General features: G+C 42.0%; 1 protein-coding gene and 1 pseudogene across 2 annotated transcripts in view; both read left to right on the plus strand.

Annotated features, from left to right (window-relative positions):
- The window catches only part of HCN4 (hyperpolarization activated cyclic nucleotide gated potassium channel 4), a 72652-nt gene that overhangs the window by 22754 nt on the left and 28441 nt on the right, over positions 1-21457 (plus strand). The gene's annotated exons all lie outside the window — the stretch shown is intronic.
- LOC311625282 (calcium-binding and coiled-coil domain-containing protein 2-like) lies at positions 1209-2641 on the plus strand (annotated as a pseudogene). Its single transcript has one exon. The product of its transcript is annotated as a calcium-binding and coiled-coil domain-containing protein 2-like (transcript).

Here is a 21457-nt window from a genome sequence, read left to right on the forward strand (position 1 = left end):
TGGTGAAAGGGACAGGGTGTGACAACCGCTAACATAGACCAGCAGGGCTAGGCAGATGGTGGAGGAGGAAGCAATTGATCTGGGTCATGAAGGTGGGAAATGACCTCAAAAGATGGGGCCCCAGAGGGATGGAATGGTTCTCAGAAGGGACCAGGATGGAGATAGGGCCAGAGGTCAAGTGTCCAGCTGGCTACTATAAAGGGAGCAGGAAAGCAAAGAGGGAAGAGGGTTAGGAGATGCTAGATCAAGGAGCTCAAACTATTTTCTGTAGTTATTGAGATTCACCCAAAGAGTCCAAGCAGGAGTGATATGATCATATCACTTGCTGATTAGAAATGTAACCCAGAGAACATGTGAGGTGGAGAAAAGAGAGTGGGGCTGGAACCAGGTGGGCAGGGGAAAGGGTCTGGGTGAGGAGTGGTGAGGAACTTATCTAGAATAGAGCAGCTGGGGACAGGTTCAGGACTCAATATAGAGGATGCCAAATAGGACTTGGTAATAGCTTCGTGGGCTTTCAGAGGTAGGTGGGAGAAAAGAGTAAGTAGCTGAGGATTGACTTGGAAATGTGGAAAGGCAGAGAGGGCTGACTGATGCCATCGCTGTTTGCCAGGCCCCAGCCTAGTGACAGTCCGGGGAGCAAGTATCCCTTTCCAGTTCCGTCCAGAAAGTGAGGAGGACATCCTGGTTGTTACCACCCATCCCTGAGGCCCCAACCCCACACATTCTACAAATCCAACCAGGCTCTGCACAGCAGCTTTTGCATATAAATGGCCTGCCCTGTGGCAGCTTAACCAAATAAACTTCAGCTCCAGTCAGACTGCTGCAAAACTGCCAAATCCCAAGCAAAGAGAAGAAAACTGTAGTTCTTGCTGTAGCTCCTGCTGGGTGGCCTCAGACAGTAGCTGACCTGCACCCCATTGAAGATCCAGTGTATTTAGTGGTCTGTGTGAGATGACACAATATTTCAACTACTCTCATAAGGGACACATTCAAGAGGCAGACTCAGTGAATATCAAAACCCTACTGGAACAAGTCCTGCCCCATAAACATGTCTCCAGCACAGCAATTCTTCCATTATAGACACAGCGGGTCCTCACAGCCAATTGGCCTGGAGGTCAGTTCCTTCCAGTGACACCAACAACAATCAAGACTTAACTACAGACCCAGACCTGTGGCATCGTGGCCGGCTGCTACCCCTGGACCCTGCCATGGAGAAGTCGGTAGGAAACCCGCCCACGTCAGCTGTCTTTCGGGACCACTGTCACTTCTCTCAGGTCATCTTTAACAGTGTGGAGAAGTTCTGTGTTCCTGGAGGGGATGTCACGTGCTATTACACCCTCACCCAGCAATTCACTCCCCTTCAAAAGGATTGGATTGGAATTTTTAGAGTGGGATGGAAGACAACTTGTGAATATTATACCTTCATGTGGATTACTTTGCCTGTTGACCCAAACAACTTATCAACCAAATAGCAGGAAGTCCAGTTCAAAGCTTATTACCTGCCAAAGGATGATGAGTATTACCAGTTTTGCTATGTTTATCAGGATGGTGTGGTCTGGGGAGCAAGTATCCCTTTCCAGTTCCGTCCAGAAAGTGAGGAGGACATCCTGGTTGTTACCACTCAGGATGAGGTGGAAGAGATTGAGCAACACAGCAATGAGCTTCGCAAGGAAAACCAGGAGCTGAAGGACAGCTGTGTCAGCCTCCAGAAGCAGAACTCAGACATGCAGGCTGAGCTCAAAAAAAGCAGGAGGAGCTAGAAACCTTACAGAGCATCAACAAGAAGTTGGAACAGAAAGTCAAGGAGCAGAAGGACAGTTAGGAGACAGAGCTGCTACAACTGAAAGAACAAAACCAGAAGATGTCCTCAGAGAATGAGAAGATGGGAGTCAGAGTGGATCAGCTTCAGGCACAGCTGTCTACTCAAGAGAAAGAAATAGAGAAGCTTGTTCAGGAAACTCAAGATAAGACAGAGCAGTTGGAATGTCTGAAAAAGGAAAATGGCTAGCTCTTTCTCAGTTTAATGGAACAGAGGAAGCACCAGCAGAAGCTAGAGAAGACAGTGGAGGAGCTGAAGCAGCAAGAAGCTATTGCAACGAAGAAACAGCAGGAGTTAACAGACGAAAACTTGGACCTGTCAAAAGGCTGAGTGATGACAAGATGATATATAATGTTCTACTGAAAGAGAAAGAGAGATTGGAAGGAGAAAATGATCTTTTGAAGAGGGATAACGTCAGGCTGATGAGTTACATGGATCTGGATTTTGACACTATGCAGTACCAAGTGCCTTCGGATCAAGGAGGAGCAGGACAACACCCAGGACTTATCTTTGGAAACCCCTATTCTGACATCCAATAAAGCGGTGCCCTCCATCAGTAAGTGTCCCACCTGCAAATCAAACATCGCTGGTGACGTTTTTGATCACATCTAGCAGCAGCCCGTTGAGACTCTGTCTTTGAATTGTCCGATTTGTGACAAGAGCTTCTCACTAGACGAAGAGCAAATCTTTGAAGACCATGTGTTCTGCCACAGTCTTTAAGTGACCCAGCCTCCTGGATCTCTACTGCACATAGATTTTATAGAGTAGAACCGATAGCTTCTACTATGGTTATGATGCAAGAGCCTGCCTAACCTGAAATCATTAAGGTTTACTCAGCCCTGCTGCCCTAAAGGTAGAATCATGTTGATCATCTAAAGGATAGTGTTAAGGGCTGTTGCTTCCATCTGTGTGAGTGATGACCTTTTAAATCACATAACGCTAGCTATGTCAGCCTCTCGCCTCTGATGCCCATTTTTCCAAGAATTTCCAGGACAAGGGCCCTGGAATAGAAGCAAACTGGTTGTTCAGAGAAGGTTTGACTCAAATTCGAGGTGGTTCATTTTCTAAGTTGGCCTACAGCCATTCAGGGTCAAGCTTTGAGTATATTTGTATTCAGTCTTCAGCCCTACCCTTGGGGCTGGAGATTGATCAGAAGTTGAGCATTTCTTCCTGCTCTTCTCCAGGCCTTTCTCCAACTGATTGCATTAGGCTGGCCAAAACTGGAATGGCAGAGAGCTAAGGCATCCAGTTGGGATACCAGCAATTTCTCAGCTCCTAATAGAAGTGCCTTATTCCAGAACCATGGACAGGAAATGTTATTTCAGTCACAGAAAACCTTCTTTCTCTCTGGATACCTCTGATTGGCACTTTCTACTCTTTGATCTTTCCTATGCACATAACCTTTTTTGGGTGTAAGTCCTTAACAATTAGTGGGAGTTGTTAGACACTGTATAGGTTTGCAACTTTGTAAACTGGTGACTTTCATTATGGATGAATCCGAATAATGAGAATTAATGTTAACCTCTTTAATACTAAAAATAAACTAGTCCTCTTTTTTCAGGAACTTTGGTAATTAAAAAAAAAAAAAGACTTAACTACAAAAAGGCTGTACACACAGTCCACAAACGGGGGAACCAAGAGTGTCCACTTCAGGTAACTGGGAGGCTGACCCATTGAACCATATAGGACACCCAGTCCCACAAAGCTACCCTACCAACTCAGGGAAGCAGCGAAAATGAGGATACAGGGAAACAGAACACAAACAAAAGAAATGGAGGAGAACAAATGACTGGACATAGAGTTCAAAACCACAGTTATAAGGTTTGTGAAAAATTGCCTAGAAAAGGCAAATAAGTTTAATGAGACCTTTGAGGATATTAAAAAGGACCAACTAGAAATTAAACATACACTGACTGAAATAAAAATATTATACAGAGACGCAATAGCAGATTAGAGGAATGCAAGAATCAAGTCACAGATTTGGAATAAAAAGAGGCAAAGGATACTCCTCTGGAGAAGCAAAAAGAGAAGAGAATCCAGAAAGTTGAAGATAGTGTAAGAAGCCTCTGGGACAACTTCAAGCATACCAACATCAGAATTATGGGGGTGCCAGAAGAAGAGAGAGCGCAAGACACTGAAAAGCTATTTGAAGAAATAATGACTGAACACTTCTCCCACCTGGTGAAATAAATAGATTTACAAGTACAGGAAGCACACAGAACCCAAAACAAAAGGAATCCAAAGAGGACCACACCAAGACATATCATAATTAAAATGCCAAGGGCAAAAGACAAAGAGAGAATCTTACAAGCAGCAAGAGAAAAGCAGTTGGTTACCTATAAGGGAGCACCCATATGACTATCAGCTGATTTCTCAACAGAAACTATGCAGGCCAGACGAGAGTGCCTAGAAATATTCAAAGTGATGAATAGCAAGAACCTACAACCAAAATTACTCTACCCAGCAAAGTTATCATTCAGAATTGATGGGCAGATAAAGAGCTTCACAGATCAGAAAAAGCTAAAGGAGTTCATCACCACCAAACCAGTATTATATGAAATGCTAAAAGGTGTTCTTTAAAAAGAGGCGGGGGGGAAGAAATAAGTAAAGATAAAAATTACGAACAACAAATATATATCTATCAACAAGTGAATCTAAAAAGTCAAGTGAATTAAAAATCTTAGGAACAGAATAAACTGGTGAATATAATAGAATTAGGGGCATAAAATGGGAGGGGATTGATAATTATCAGGGGGAAAGGGATGTCTGAGTTGGGGATATGGAAAGAGACTGGACAAAAATCATACACATATGGATGAGGACAGTGGTGGTGGGGGGAGGTAAGGGCAGAGGGTGGGATGGGGACCAGCTGAAGGGGTGCTATGGAGGGTGAAAAAGATTTATTTATTTAAAAAAAATTTTAAAAAAAACCAAAAAACTTGGCTCTCAAAAGAAACAAACAAACAAACAAACAAACAAAAACAACACACAAAAAACCAGGACCCTGTAGCCACTGGGGATAGAGACCTGAGACCACAGCTGCAGACCAACAGATACCAAGAATCCAGACATTCCGGTCGCAGATTTCTGTGAATCACAGAGCTTATCCACTTCCCTGCAGGCTCCCCGGCAGCACCATACTAACTGATAGACCCACCCTCATACAGGCCACAGCATCACTACAGGTATTTGAGCCTGGGAGTGCGTGGACACTGGGAATCTGTTCCCCACAACACAATTGGGTGACCATACCTGAAGCCCACTCAGGGCGGTAGTGCCACCTGACTTTGATTCTGGGCAAGCGCACAATGAAGTTGGTTTCCCACAGCACAGGAGTGGATTTCCTGCTGACACAATGCTACTGTGCAATCCAGTCCCCAAAGTTGACCAGGACTCCGATTCTCCAGGCAGGAGGCAGCACTGAACACTAGTGACTTGAGTCTGTTTCTTAACGTGTGTGCCTGGGATCCCTGACTCCCAGTGCATTCGCACTAAGAGCCAATGACTCCACTTCTTGGTGCATTTGCACACAGGGACCCTAATTCTCAGCATGAGGCCACATGAAGCAACAGAGACTCTGATACTCGACTCTTGGTACTGGCACATGCAAGGGGACTCTGATTCTTTGGCACATGGCAGCAGGGTCTCTGTTTCAGTATGTCGCAGGTAGGATCCCTGATTCTAGGTGCACACACGAGGCCACACTGAGCACTGGTAATACTGTCCCTGAGCAAACCTGGTTCCCCCCAACCCATGGCAGCCACATGTCTTAGTGTAGGAGCTCTTCAGTGACACTTGGGTTGTATGAAGCTTCCACTGCACATGGCCCAGGCCCATGCAACTCAATGTTTGAACTTTCTGGTGATAGTCAGAATGGGGAGACAACACAATCCCCACAGGAAAGAAAATGAGGAGTTGCCAAGAAAGGAAATTAGTGAAATTGAAGCATGCAGCATGACAGAAAAAGGATTCAGAGTAATGGTCGTACAATTCATACACCAGATGGATGAGAAAATCAACAATCTATGCAAGAATCAGCAAGAAATCAAAAGTGATATAGCTACAATCAAAAACACCATAGAAGGTTTCAACAGTAGACTTGAAGAAGTAGAGGACTGAATTAGTGAATTAGAAGATGAGATAGAGAAACAAGCACTCTGAAAAGCAACTGGAGAAAAAAAAAATTAAAAAGCAGGAGGAGAGGCTAAGGGAGCTTTGGGACAACATAAAATGAAGTAACATACATATAATAGGGCTGCCAGAAGGACAGTAAGAGCAGCAAGGATTAGAAAATCTATTTGAAGAAATAACAACAGCAAACTTCCCGGATATGGGGAAGAAAAAAGATACAAAAATACAGAGAGTCCCAAGCAAGATGAATTCCAAAAGACCAAACTCATCATAATTACAATGGCAAATGTTAACTACAAGGAGACAATCTTAAAGGCTGAAAGAGAGAAACAGAGAGTTACCTACAAAGGATCCCCCATCAGATTATCAAGTAAATTTTCAACAGAAACACATTAAGCTAGAAGAGAATGCAAGGAGGTATACAAGTATTACAAAGGACTGAATCCAAGAATACTCTATCCAGCAAGACAATTAATCAAAATTGAAGGGGAAATCAGGATCTTCATAGACACACACAAAAAAAAGGCTAAGGGAGTTTATCACTACTAAGCCAGCAATGCAAAAAATGCTAAAGGGAATGCTGTAAAAAGAAGAAATAAAAAGGTAAGAAGGAACACCGGCACAAAAATAAAAATGACTACAAAAAAGCACCTTTCAATAATAACTTCATATGGAAACAGACTAAATACTCCAATCAAAAGACATCGAATGGCTAAATGGATTAAAAAGCATGACCCATATATATGCTGTATACAAGAGATCCACCTCATAACAAGGGACTCACACAGACTGAAAGTGAGGGATGGAAAAATATTTTTCAGGCAAATAGAAAGGAAAAAAATCTAGGATAGCAATACTTATATCTGACAAAATAGACCTCAAATTGAAGGTCATAATAAAAGATAAGGAAAGCCACTTCATAATACAACAAGAGGGTATAACCCTGATAAACATACACCCAATGAAGGAGCACCCAAATACATACATAAACACACACACACACACACACACACACACACACACACACACAAAATCCTGAAATATATCAAGGGAGATATTGACAACAATACGATCATAGCAAGGGACTTTAATAAAGTCCTTTAGAGAGAATCTGGATAAATCCTTTAGACCAGTGGTCAGCAAACTGTGGCTCACGAACCACATGTGGCTCTTTGGTACCTTGAGTGTGGCTCTTCCACAAAATACCACAGCCTGGGTGAGTCTATTTTAAAGAAGTAGTGTTAAAAGAAGTTTAAGTTTAAAAAATTTGGCTCTCAAAAGAAATTTCAATTGTTGTACTGTTGATATTTGGCTCTGTTGACTAATGAGTTTGCCGACCACTGCTCCAGACCAAAAAAAAAAAAATTAAAAAAATTAATTAATTAAAAAATCAGCAATCCTAAATGACTCATTAAATCAGATGGACTTAATTGTCATCTTCAGAACATTCCACCCCAAAGCCATGGAATATATGTTCTTCTCAAGTGCACATTAGACATTTTCAAAAATAGACCTCATACTGGGTTACAAGCAAAATCTCCCCAAATTCAAGAAGATTGAAATCATACCAAGCATCTTCTCAGACCACAATGGCATAATATTGGAAATAAACTACGTACAGTAAAAAAAAAAAAAATCCAAAAAACTCAAATACTTGGAAGCTGAATATCATGCTATTAAATAATGATTGGGTTACCAATGGGATCAAATAAGAAATTAAAAACATGCTGAAAACTAAAGACAATAAATACACAAAATCTATGGAACACAATGAAAGCAGTCCTGAGGGGGATGTTTATAGCTCTAGAGGCCTACCTCAGAAAACAAGTAAAAATGTTAGCAAATCATCTAACTCTACAACTCAAAGAATTAGAGAGCAATCAGAAAAGCCCAGAGTGAGAAAAAAAAAGAGAGATAATAAAGATCAGAACATAAATTAATAACATAGAGAAAAAAAAACAATACAAAAAATCAATGAAACCAAGAGCTGATTCTTTGAAAAGATGAACAAGATTGATGAACTTCTAGCCAGGCTCACCAAGAAGCAAAGAGAGATGACCCAAATAAATAAAATCAGAAATGAAAGAGGAGAAATAACAACAGACCCCACCGAAATACAAATGATTGTTAAAAAATACTATGAACAACTGTACTCCAACAAACTAGACAACCTGGAGGAAATGGACATATTCGTAGAAAAAATACAACCTTCCAAAACTCAATCAGGAAGATTCTAAAAATCTCAATAGGCCAATACCTATGGAAGAAATTGAAGCAGTCATAAAAAAGTTCCCAGCAAACAAAAACCTGGCCAAGCTTCATAGGGAGTTTTACCAAACATTCAAGGAAGAACTAAAACCTATCCTCCTTAAAATATTCCAAAAAATTCAAGAGGAAGAAACACTTCCAAGCTCATTCTATGAAGCCAGCATCACTCTAATACCAAAACCAGATAAAGACAACACAATGAAAGAAAATTATAAGCCAATATCCCTCATGAACATAGATGCTAAAATCCTCAACAAAATTCTAGCAAGTCAGATCCAGCAGAACATTAGAAAGATCATACACCATGACCATGTTGGATTTATCCCAGGGATTCAAGAATGGTACAATATCCATAAATCAATAAATGTGATACATCACATAAACAAATTGAGAGATAAAAATCACACAGTTATATTTATTGATGCAGAAAAAGCATTTGACAAACTCCAACACCCTTTCTTGATAAAAAAAAAAAAAACAACAACAACAACAACAACTCCTCAGCAAGGTGGGAATAGAAGGATTATACCTCAACACAATAAAAGCTACATATGATAAACCCAAAGCCAACATCATACTCAATGCATAAAAACTAAAACCATTTCCACTAAGAACAGCAACAAGAAAGGGATGCCCACTCTCACCACTCCTGTTCAACATAGTACTGGAAGTACTAGCCATTGCAATCAGACAAGAAGAAGAAATAAAAGGCATAAAATTGGAGAAGAAGACATAAAACTGTCCTTATTCGCAGATGACATGATACTGTACATTGAAAACCCTAAAAACTCCATGAAAAAATTATTATACTAAATAAATGAACTCAGCAATGTAGCAGGATACAAAATCAATGCCAAGAAATCTATGGCATTTCTTTTCTTTTCTTTTTTTTTTTTTTTGTATTTTTATTTTTTTTTATTTTTTTATTTTTTTATTTTTTTATTTTTTTTTAATATATTTTATTGATTTTTTTTTTACCCCCTCCCTCCCTCCCACACATCCCCTCCCTCCCCAGAGTTTTGTGTCCATTGGTTGCACTTATATGCATGTATACTATGGCATTTCTTTATACCAATAATGAACTTACAGAAAGAGAGACTAAAAAAGCAATCCCATTTACCATTACATCAAAAAAATTAAGATACCTAGGAATAAACTTAACTAAGGAGATAAAAGACCTATATATGAAAAACTATAGGACACTGAAAAAAGAGATAGAGGAAGACGTAAACAGATGGAAGAACATATCATGTTCATAGATTGATAGAATCAATATCATCAAAATTTCCATACTACCCACAACAATCTATAGATTCAATGCAATCCCCATTAAAATACCAATGGCATATTTCTCAGACCTAAAACAAACTCTCCAAAAATTCATCTGGAATAAAAAAGACCCCAAATAGCTGCAGCAATCCTGAGAAAGAAGAACAAAGTAGGTGGGATCTCAATAACAGATATCAGGCTATTTTGCAAAGCCACTGTTCTTAAAGTAACCTAGTACTGGCACAAGAATAGACATATAGATCAATGGAATAGAATAGAGAACATAGAAATCCACCCAAACCACTATACCAAATTAATATTTGACAGGAGGCATGAACATACAATGGAGTTAAGACAGTCTCTTCAGTAAGCGGTGTTGTGAAAATTGGACAGATACATGCAAAAAAAAAAAAAAAAAAAAAAAAAAAGTGAAGCTAGACCACCAACTTACACCATACACAAAAATAAACTCAAAATGGATACAGGACTTAAACATAAGACAGGAAACTATAAAAATACTAGAGGAATACACAGGCAGCGAAATCTCAAACATATGCTGAAGCAGTTTCTTCACTAATAATGCTCCTAGGGCAATAGAAACTAAAGAGAAAATAAACAAATGGGACTACATCAAAATAAAAAGCTTCTGCACAGCAAAAGAAACGATCAACAAAACAACAAGAAAGCTCACTGTGTGGGAGAACATATTTGCCAATGTTATCACCAATATGGGTTTAATCTCCAACATTTATAGGGAACTCATACAACTTAACAAAAGGAAGAGAAACAATCCAATCAAAAAGCGAGTAATGGATGTAAGTCGATAATTTTCTAAAAATGACAGAAGGAAGGCCAAGAAACATATGAAAACATTCTCAAAGTCACTAATTATCTGAAAGATGCAAATCAAAATGACAATGCGATATCATCTCACATCTGTCAGAATGGCTATCATCAACAAATCAGCAAATGACAAGTGTTGGCGAGGATGCAGAGAAAAAGGAACCTTTGTGCACTGCTGCTGGGAATGCAGGCTGGTGCAGCCACCATGGAGAACAGTATGGAGTTTCCTCAAAAAACTAAAAATGGAACTCCCATTTGACCCTGTCATCCCATATCTAGGAATGTACCCCAAGAAACTAGTAACACCAATCAGAAAGGATATATACACCCCTATGTTCATAGCAGCACAATTCACCATAGCTAAGATTTGGAAACAGCCTAAGTGCCCATCTGCAGATGAGTGGATTAAAAAACTATGGTTCAAGGAATTCTTACCATTTGCAACTGCACGGATGAAACTGGAAAGTATTATGCTAAGTGAAATAAGCCAGTAACTGAAAGATAAATATCACATGATCTCACTCATTTATCCTATCTAATAGAAGAGTAATAATCAAAATGACCATCGCTCCAACACACAATATGGCCATCGCCATTTGGTCAAAGATGCCCTCCCCCATGTAGACACAAGATGGCCACCACAAGATGGCCTGTAGAGGAGGGCAGTTGGGAGGGTCCAGGTCTGCAAGGGAGGGCAGTTGGAGGTGATCAAGTCTGCAAGGGAGGACAGTTAGGTTTGACCAGGCCAGCAAGGGAGGGCAGGGGCAATCGGGCTGTCAGGGGAGCAGTTAGGTGTCAATTAGGCTGGCAGGGGAATAGTTAGGGGGTGATCAGGCTGGCAGGCAGAAGCAGTTAGGGGCAGTCAGGCAGACAGGCATGTGCATCGTTGGGAGCCATCAGTCCTGGATTGTGAGAGGAATGTCCAACTGCCCGATTAGGCCTGAATGTCCAACTGCTCTGCTGGGATCAAGCCTAAACAGGCACTCAGACATCCCTGGAGGAGTCCCAGATTGGAGAGGTTGCAGGCTGGGCTGAGGGACACCCCACCCCTGTGTAAGAATTTTATGCACCGGGCCTCTAGTGGAATATAATGAACAACATAAACTGATGAACAAAAACAGATACAGAGACAAAGAAGCATCAATCAGACTGTCAAACTTCAGAGGGAAGGTAGGGGAGGGTTGGAATAAGGGGGAGAGATCAACCAAAGGACTTGTATGCATGCATATAACTTTGCCTGAGTGGACACAGACAACTGGGGGTGAGGGCATGAGTGTGTGTGGGGGAGTTTGAGGGTATAATAGGGGGATGAGAACACATATGTAATACCTTAATAAAGAAATAAAAAAAAAGAAAATATGCATTGTGAAAATGGATGCATATATGAGGGCAAAAATTCATAGGAGTACATATGAAGAAAAATGTAATCCTGGGTATGTTTATGCTTGTGCATATAGGGTGGGGCACAAGTTGGTTTGCCTGGAAAATAAAAAAATAATTAATAATTAATACAATTAATTAAAACTAATAAATAATAATGTAAGAATAAACTCTGTGTAAAACTGCTTGTCTGCCACCCTATATGTATATGTGTGTAGCTATGTAGACATGTATATGTGCATTAATGTGTGTGTATGAGCATATGTGCTCAAAGGCAAGCATAGGCATATGGGGACAAGAGGAGGCTAATAGAGTTCATCTTGTTCTGAGACCTCCACTTCTAACCCCATCCAGGGAAACCTCCAGGAAGGAGAGGGTCTTTGGTCCTTGAGTCTCTGAGTTTAGAGTCAGGAGCCTCTTATCTTCTCTTCCCTCAGTTGCCTTGAGGCCATGCCCTTCCTCTGAGACCAAACCATGAAGTGCTTCAAGTGTCAGTGTAGAAAGCTATCTGGCTTTTTGTGGTCCCTCCTTCCTCCTGTGCATGGAACCTGCTCCTCCAAAGCTGGCCTGTAGGCCATGCCCTCCAGCTGCTTGCCTGGGTGGATTTGTTGGCTCAGGTAGGAAGTAAAGTATAGGATTGAGGGAAGATAGGCCTGGGGCCCTGAGGCAGGGCCTCTTTCTGGCCAAGACTTCCTACCAGCTTAGAGAACACTACATACAATAGTAGAGAGTCATCTGGCTTTGGAGAGATCAATGCTTCTAATTCAGACGTGTGCCAACTCCAGCATGTTTGAGGGTGGTTGTCCACTGCTTCCCTGCCAGAGTCCACCACCTACCACCATGGATGCATTCCTTGGACTGTGGGATTTATTCATGAACGATTTTAGGGGCAGTGTGGTGCTAGGGGCAGTGTGGCCCCAGGGGGTAAGTGTCTGATAAAGGGGTAGAGGGGATGTCTGGTGAAGGTGTTCAGTGGCACAGGGGTAGGGGGAGGGGTGGGCATCTGGCTCTAGGATTTAAAAATATTATAATTCCCTCCTTTGTGGACCTTAGTTTTCCCTTCTACAGAACAACTGCAACTGGACCTTACTGGTTGCTGATGACAGATTCTTTTAGTGCTGTAAAGATGTGCTACTTGTCCTAGCTAGTTTGTCCCAGTGGATAGAGGTCAGCCTTCAGACTGAAGGATCCAATGTTGTATTCCTGTAAGGGCACTTAACCTCGGTTGTAGGCTAGGCACATGCAGGAGGCAACCAATTGGTGTGTCTCTCTCACATCAAAGTTTCTATGTTTCTCCCCTCCTTTCCACTCTCTCTAAAAATCAATGGAAAAATTTCTTTGGGTGAGAATTAACAAAAATGAAAAAAGAAAGGTGTGCTACCTTGCCCACTCTGGGAAGTACCTCATAAGGCTCTAGCATCATGAGGATGGATCTTCTTGAAAATTCTTTGCAACCCTCTCTTCTCTCTTGTCTCTGGACCAGGGACTTCACCTGCTGAGGTGGCCACCTCTCCAGTATGATGCAAAGGTCTGAGAAAGGCTTGTCCACCTTCCTGAATCCCACCGAGGTTGTTAAAATCCCAAGAGGTCAGACTCTGGAGTCCCATAGACCTCCCAGCTCCTCACTAGCTGTGTTGTCTGGGAAGATGGCTACTTCTCTCTGAACCTCAGAGTTATAATCTGTAAAATACAGATAATAGCAGCCACTTTCGTGCTGGTGTGAGGGTTCAGTGAAATAATGCATGGAAAACCCAAAGCAAGCACTCAATGTGTGAAGTGTTTGGGGATCTTCAGGAATATAGGCTTTCCAGTCACCAAGGAGTTCCTACTGGAAATCCCCAGGAACATTAGGCATCACTTAAGATGCCTCTGGTCTCTAGAATTGTGGAATAAGAGGTACCAGGAAGTGGAAGATGCCAGTGGGGAAGCTGTTGCCAACTTCCCCTGGCTAGACCAGCACTGTGGGGCTGGCAAGCGGGCTGGGAACTGTTTGTGGTTCTGAATTTCATTTTTGCTCTGGTTTGGCTCTGCTTTAAAAAATCTGTGTCACCATCTGGCAAAGAGTAAGGAAGGTTCCTCTGTGAGGCCAAAGGCAGCTCTCAAAGCCCCACTTCACACCTCTTCCATAAACACTTCCTGGCTTCACCCTTCTTGGGCTCCAGGAGCCCACCTTTTCATATGCCTGGAGTGTTGGGTGGGATGGTTTCTTACATTATGGTCCAGTTTGTTTTCTATCTATGCCTTATCCTCTGACTGGACCATGAGCTCCCTGAGATATGGCATCCGTCTACCAAGGTGAATAGGTGCTGTCGTCTTATTGTTCAGGGAATATTATAATCACTGGTGTCCACTGCTGACTCTTTTATTTATTTATTTAATAAATCTTTATTGTTCAGATTATTACAATAGTTTCTCCTTTTTCCCCCCATAGCTCCCCTCAACCTGGTTTCCACCCCACCCACTGCCCTTACCTCCCTCACACTGTCCTCATTTGTAGGTGTACAATTTTTGTTCAGTCTCTTCCTGCACCCCCATACTCCTTTCCCCCTGGGAATTATCAGTCCACTCCCTTTCTAAGCCCTTGATTCTATTATATTTACTAGTTTAATCTGTTCTCAATTTTTTAATTCACTTGATTTGGGGGTTCACTTGTTGATAGTTACGTACCGTGTTTCCCCGAAAATAAAACATCCTCCGAAAATAAGACCTTCTTTCAGGTTTCCTTCTGAGTGAAATATTAGGCATCCCCCTGAAAATAAGGCCCCCCCAAGGCTCTGTCTCAGCATGAAAATTAATTTACTGTAAACTGGTCACTAGGACTGGCGTCTAGCAACCAGTGACGTTATGCGGAGTCCTGACGATACTGCTGTGTGGAGGCGGAGCGGAGGTCAGAGTGAGCAGTGAGCGTGGGGCGGGAGAGAGGAGGAGACTTTCATGGATGCATGTAGAAGAACAGGAGGATTAGAGCAGATGGGACATGGCGAAGGTGCTGAGTGCTGTTCTGTCTCTGGTGACACTACCTGATGCTCGCAGCCGCCCTCATGATAACTGAAGGTCCTCAGTCAGTGGCAGAACCTGCTCCAGCCCAGATCCAGGCCCCAGCAAGCCCAGTGACAGTCCCCAGGCAGGCCCCAGGGGGTAAGTGTCTGATAAAGGGGTAGAGGGGATGTCTGGTGAAGGTGTTCAGTGGCACAGGGGTGGGGGGAGGGGGATCACTTAAAATGACACAGGAGGATCAGAGGGAGCAATCAAAATGACACAGGAGGATCCAAAGGGGTTACTAAAATGGTAATTCCCGCTCTGATTCTCCTGTGCCATTTTGATTCCCTCCTCCGATTCCCCCCCCCCCCCCCGTGTCATTTTAAGTGATCCCCCTCCCCCCACCTTGATACCACAAGTCTTTTTTTTTTTTTTTTTTTACCCCTAGAAATGAGTGCAAAAAGAAAAAGCTACTCCGTGGAGTACAAGAAAGGAATCGTGGAAGACTCTTGGTGCCAAAATCTTACTGCTTTCTGCAAAGAGAAGATGTTGAGTATCTGATTGGTCCGAAAATGGCCAGCAGAGTATGGTTACCTCATTGAACAAGTGGACCAGGGAAATGCTAAAAAGCGCAAGTGTGGATCAGGTAGGCAACCATTATTTTCCAAGCTGGAAGATCTGATCTGTGAATGGGTTGTTGACAGGAGAGCAAAGGCTTTGATTGTGAATAGGGCTCAGATTCAAGAATTTGCCCTTGCAATGGCACCACAGTTTGACATAGCCCCCGAAGACTTCAAAGCATTACAACACTGGCTGGATAATTTCCTTCAGCGAAGTGAACTATCTTTAAGAAGATCTACCAGTACAACATTGTTTAGGTTGGAAGATGCTCAAGTTATAAAGCAGGTACTTGCATTCAAGTCCTTTATTGATGATGCTGACTTCTCTAAATACAATCTTTCCAACATGATTGCTTTGGATGAAACTGCAGTGTTTATGGGCCAATCATCTCAAACAACAATTGAACAGCGGGGTGCCTCCTTAGTGTACATTCCCTCCACTGCTTACGAAAGTGCACGTGTTTCCTGTATTTTGGCAATTTGTCTGGATGGCACTAAAATCCCACCTTTAATCATTTCTAAGGGCAAGAAGGAAAAGATTGGACGTGTTTTGGGCATTTTTATTCTTGAAACTGAAAAAGCCTGGGCCACACAAGCAGTTATAAGGAATTGGGTTGATTTAATGCTGCCGCTTGTTATGCAAGGGAGCCAAAGAGGTCTGCTAGTCTGGGATGCAGCCAGCACTCACCATGCTAAAGACATGAAGACATTTCTTCATGAAAGAAAAATAGATCAGATAATGATTCCCGCAGCAATGACGGCCTATCTCCAGACTCTTGATATTGCAATAAACAAGCCATTCAAAGACAATTTGTGCATGGAAATTAATGACTACATTGAAAATAGAATGGAGAGGAATCAGCATGGAAACTTTGTGGAAAGTAAACTGCAAGAATTTGTGACTTGGGTGAAGAATTCATGGGAGAAAATCACTGACAGTTGCATTGCAAATGCACTGCGAGCAGGCTACCTTGACAAGAAGTACTCATTTAAAGACAGTGCTATTGCTAAACATGAGAGATTTGGTCCATTGGTTCTAAAAGAAATGGGGTCACAAGAAATTCACCAGGAAATTCAGGAATTGGATTGTTATGATGATGTCCCAGAAGATGATGACATGATTGTCATTGAATAAATGAATAAATTCTTGATACTGTAGGATTCACAGTTTGTCTGGTTTGTGTTGACAACTACCGTACTACCATACCGTATACAGGTAATAAATTTCCTTCATTTTCATTTAACAATAAATGTGTACTGTATTTTTCTTCATGGAAAAATAAGACATTCCCTGAAAATAAGACCTAGAGCATCTTTGGGAGCAAAAATTAATATAAGACACTGTCTTATTTTGGGGGAAATAGGGTATTTGTTGTTCATAATTTTTATCTTTACTTTTTTCTTCTTCTTCCTCTTTTTAAAGAATACGTTTCAGCATTTCATATAATATTGGTTTGGTGGTGATTAACTCTTTTACCTTCTTCTTATCTGTGAAGGTCTTTATTTGTCTTTCAATTCTGAGTGATAACTTTGCTGGGTAGAGTAATCTTGATTGTAGGTTCTTGCTATACATCACTTTGAATATTTCTTGCCACTCCCGACTGGCCTGCATAATTTCTATTGAGAAGTCAGCTGATTGTCATATAGGTGCTCCCTTGTAGGTAACCAACTGCTTTTTTCTTGCTGCTTGTAAGATTCTCTCTTTGTCTTTTGCCCTTGGCATTTTAATTATGATATGTCTTGGTGTGGTCCTCTTTGGATTCCTTTTGTTTTGGTTCTGTGTGCTTCCTGTACTTGTAAGTTTATTTATTTCACCAGGTGGGGGAAGTTTTCAGTCATTATTTCTTTAAATAGGTTTTCAGTGTCTTGCTCTTTCTCTTCTTCTGGCACCCCCATAATTCTGATGTTGGTATGCTTGAAGTTTTCCCAGAGGCCTTACACTATTTTCATCTTTTTGGATTATTTTTCCATTTGCTTTTCTGGTTGAGTGTTTTTTGCTTCTTTGTATTTCAAATCTTTGACTTGATTCTTGCATTCCTCTAGTCTGCTGTTGGGTCTCTGAATAATATATATATATATATTTTTATTTCAGTCAGTGTGTGTTTAATTTCTAGTTAGTCCTTTTTCATATCCTCGAGGGTCTGGCTAAATTTATCAGCCTTTTCCAGGAAATTCTTGAAAATCCTTATAACTATGATTTTGAATTCTATATCCAGTCATTTATTTCCCCCCATTTCTTTCATTAGTAATCTGTTACTTTGTCTCCGCATTTTCGCTGCTTCCCTGAGTTGGTAGGGTAGCTTTGTTTGCTAGGTTTCCTATATGGCCCAGTGGGTCAGCCTCCTCTGTCACCTGAGGTGGACACTCTTGATGCACCCCTTTATGGTCTGTGTGTACAGCCTTTTTATTGTTAAGTCTTTTTTTTTTTTTTTAACATATTTTATTGATTTTTTACGGAGAGGAGGAGAGAGGGATAGAGAGTTAGAAACATCGATGAGAGAGAATCATCTATCAGCTGCCTCCTGCACACACCCCATTGGGGATGTAACTGCAACCAAAGTACATGCCCTTGACCAGTATCGAACCCGGGACCCTTCAGTCCGCAGGCTGATGCTCTATCCACTGAGCCAAACAGGTTTCAGCTATAGTTAAGTCTTGATTGTTGTTGGTATCACTGGGAGGAATTGACCTCCAGGCCAATTGCCTATGGGTATTAGCTGTGTCTATGCCAGGAGACCTGTGCTGGAGACAGTCTTATAGGACCAGACTTGCAAAATTCTAAAAGCCTTGGTGCTCGGCTTGGATGGGGCGGAGTATCAGGGCTGAGCAAACAGTATTGGCTTCTTGTCAGCCTTGCCCTTGCATGCACGCCTACAGACCCCTGCCTGCTGCGGCTTCCCCAAGTCTCTGAGTCTGTTTGCCTTTCTCTACCTGACAGTCCAGACTCCCCCCATATGAACCTGGGCCCAGGTGTTTTGCCCAGAACTGGGGTTCAATGCAGTCGTGGGCTTCCTTCCCTCTCCTCAGCCACCCTTCCTTTCTGTGCACCTGTCTCTGTACCTCAGTCCTTTGCAGCTCCTCTGATTCTCAGTGTGCTTTCCTCTTTCCTTATAGTTGTAAAATTTCCACTCAGCCAGTTTTCCTGTGGTTCTGGATCATGTCTGTTCTATTTTTTTAGTTGTAGTCTTGAAATTGTTGTGGAAGGCAGCAGTTTAGGTGTTTACCTATGCCGCCATCTTGGTTTCTCCCACTGTTGACTCTTATAGGACCATTGAGTCACCCTTCACCCTACCCCCAGGAGGGGGTAGGGTGAAGGGTGACTTTGCTTTGGCTTTTCTCTAGAACACATGTGTCAAACACAAGGCCCGCGGGCCAAATCCAGCCCGCCAGGCCTTGCAATGTGGCCCGCACCGCGCTGTCATCACTGCACTCTGCTGTCAGTTTATGACATTGTCAGTTTATGACTGTTCAGTAAACCATTCGGCCCGCGATTTAGGCTGGATTTTAGATTTTGGCCCCTTCTCTGATTGAGTTCGACACCCCTACTCTAGAAGATTAAATCTTCCTCCTCCCTCACCACTTCTCTCAGAATTTTTTGACTTTTGAGTTACTTATTTACTTATTTAATAATATATCTAGGCATAGGTCAGAGCATATTACAAACATTAATTTTTTATAATGATTCAGTCAATAAGGTTCTGTTATTATCCCCATTCAGCAGATGAGGAAACTGAGGCATTGAGAAATTAAGTGGCTTGCTAGTAAATGATGGAACCAGAAATTAAACCCAAGTTGGCTGGCTTTGAGAGCCTGTGCTTCTTTTCCCCCACCACATTACACTGCCTTTTGAGTAGCCCTGAAATGCTCCAGCATAGTAGTTTGTGAGTAAAAGTGCTCCAGTATTCCAACCCCAGCCCAGATCAGGCACCAGAAATATCCCTTAGCATATGAAAACTCAGAGTTGTGACTATTAGTCAGAATGAAAGGAAATGGGTGTTTTTGTGTCATTTAATTTAATTTTATGAAGACCACTAAATAAAATTAAATTAAATGACACAAAAAAAACCCATTTCCTTTCATTCTGACTAATAGTCACAACTCTGAGTTTACTGTGTCAAATTAGGTCTATAATTGAAAGCACTAGAGCTGGGAGAGCGTAGAAATCCACTGGAATGGTAGGCCTGACCGAGTCAGCATTCGCAGCTGCTTATGCTCGCTCTGTTAATTTTAGAAACTCCTCAAGCTTGAGTGTATTATTAGCTTTATGTACAGAGGACTACAGGAACCTCAGTGGCCTTTCTGTGCCACAGTATTTTTTGTTTGTTTGTTTTGCTTTGTTTTTCACAAGAGATTAAATGAAAAGAGGTGATGGTCATGAGGATGCAGGAGTGTTTACACACTGTGTGTAAATAGGGATACATGTGTGTGGCATTTAATTAGTGTCTGCAGCTGTCTTTGGATGATGTGCATGAGGCTGGGCAAGAGAGTGTTCACAGCTAAAAACACCCCTTAGACACTGAAGCCATTCTCCTAGGGCCCCTGAGTCATTAGCAAGGTGTGCTGTGTTTTGTGTGCTGGTGTGATGGCTGGGATAGGCTCTCAGGTCTTAGGTTGGGTTCTCAGGTGATAGGCAGATTGGGGCTAGAAAAAAGGCTGGTGGATTTGGGGGCAGAAAAGGAGCTGAAGTTGACCTCTTGCCATCAGTCTTAGAATGAGTCGAGTAAGTCTCTGACTTGAAGTCCTATCTTGAGACCCTGAACTGTCAGAGGCAGTCTCTCCAGAAGCTGCCCTTCCCTGAGCTGTGAGATGTAGGACACTGTCTGCCCACCTCTGTGAAGCAGGCCTTGCTCTCTCCTTGACTCATAGCACCGTTTTGAGTCTGGTAAAGAAAACAGTTTGCTGTGAAGTAATTTTTTTTTTTCATACCTAGAACTCTTCATGCAGGGTTGTGGTGGAATCCTCTGAAGACTCAGGGAAACCTTGTGTGCTTGTTTCTCACACCCTTCTTCCTGGCTTCCCTGCAGTAGAATATTAATTTTTTAAATGTATTTTTATTGATTTCGGAGAGAAAGGGAGAGGGTGAGATAGAAACATCAATGATGAGAGAGAATCATTGATCAGCTGTCTCCTGCACACCCCCTACTGGGAATTGAGTCTGCAACCTGGGCATATGCCCTTGACAGGAATACACCCAGGGCTCTTCTATATACTGAGCCAAATCAGCTAGATTCCCTCCCCCCACCCAGGTCTTCTCTACCCTATCCTATTGCCCATGTCCATGGGCTATGCATATAAGTACTGTATATAAGTTCTTTGGTACCTCTTCTTGTTCTCCCAACCCCACATTGAGATATGTGCTCTTATTTCTTTATTAATTAGGATTTATTAAATAAAGATTAATATATTTATTAATATATTAATATATTTATCTATTATTGTGTAACTGTATAAATTAGTAACAGAAGAAAACATCCCTGCAGTGCAAGTGCTTTTTTTATTTTTTATTATGGTCTCACATAATTGTCCTTATTCCCCCATTCCCATCCCAAACCCCTCCCTAGATATGCCCCCCCAAACTCCCATTGTCCATGGCCACTGGGTAGGCCCATATGTATGCACACAAGTCCTTTGGTTGATCTCTTCCCCTTACCCCCATCCTCCCTTACTTTCCCTCTGAGGTTTGAGAGTCTGATCGCTGGTTCTCTTTCTCTGGGTCTGTTTATGTTGTTCATTATTTCCTCTAGATGTGTGAGATCATGTGATCCAAGAAATACCCTTGTTAAGAACCTAAATTGCAACAAGACATAATGGTTATGCTGAGAGGCAAATGAATCAGTCTGTAGTGAGTTCCTTTCTGGGCCAACAGTTCTTTTGAGTCCCAATTTCAATGCCAGATAGTTCCTTATGTGTACATGTCAGCCATGATATTTCAGATCTGGTTGGTGGACACATGGTGGTAATGCAGGTCCGCCCGTCTCTGGTTTGGTCCTGGGCATCCTTCAGCAACCCGCAGCTGCTGTCTGCTGGTATGCTGAGGCGTCGTCAGCATCTTCCATCTCTGAATTGTGTCTCTTCTGTTTTCATGGCTGGAGTGCTTCTGTCTATTTCTCTCTGTTACAGGATTCCAGATGATCTCGGAGTTGTTTTC

Source organism: Pipistrellus hanaki, assembly GCF_964339955.1.
Source record: "Pipistrellus hanaki genome assembly, chromosome: 1".
NCBI lineage: Eukaryota > Metazoa > Chordata > Mammalia > Chiroptera > Vespertilionidae > Pipistrellus > Pipistrellus hanaki.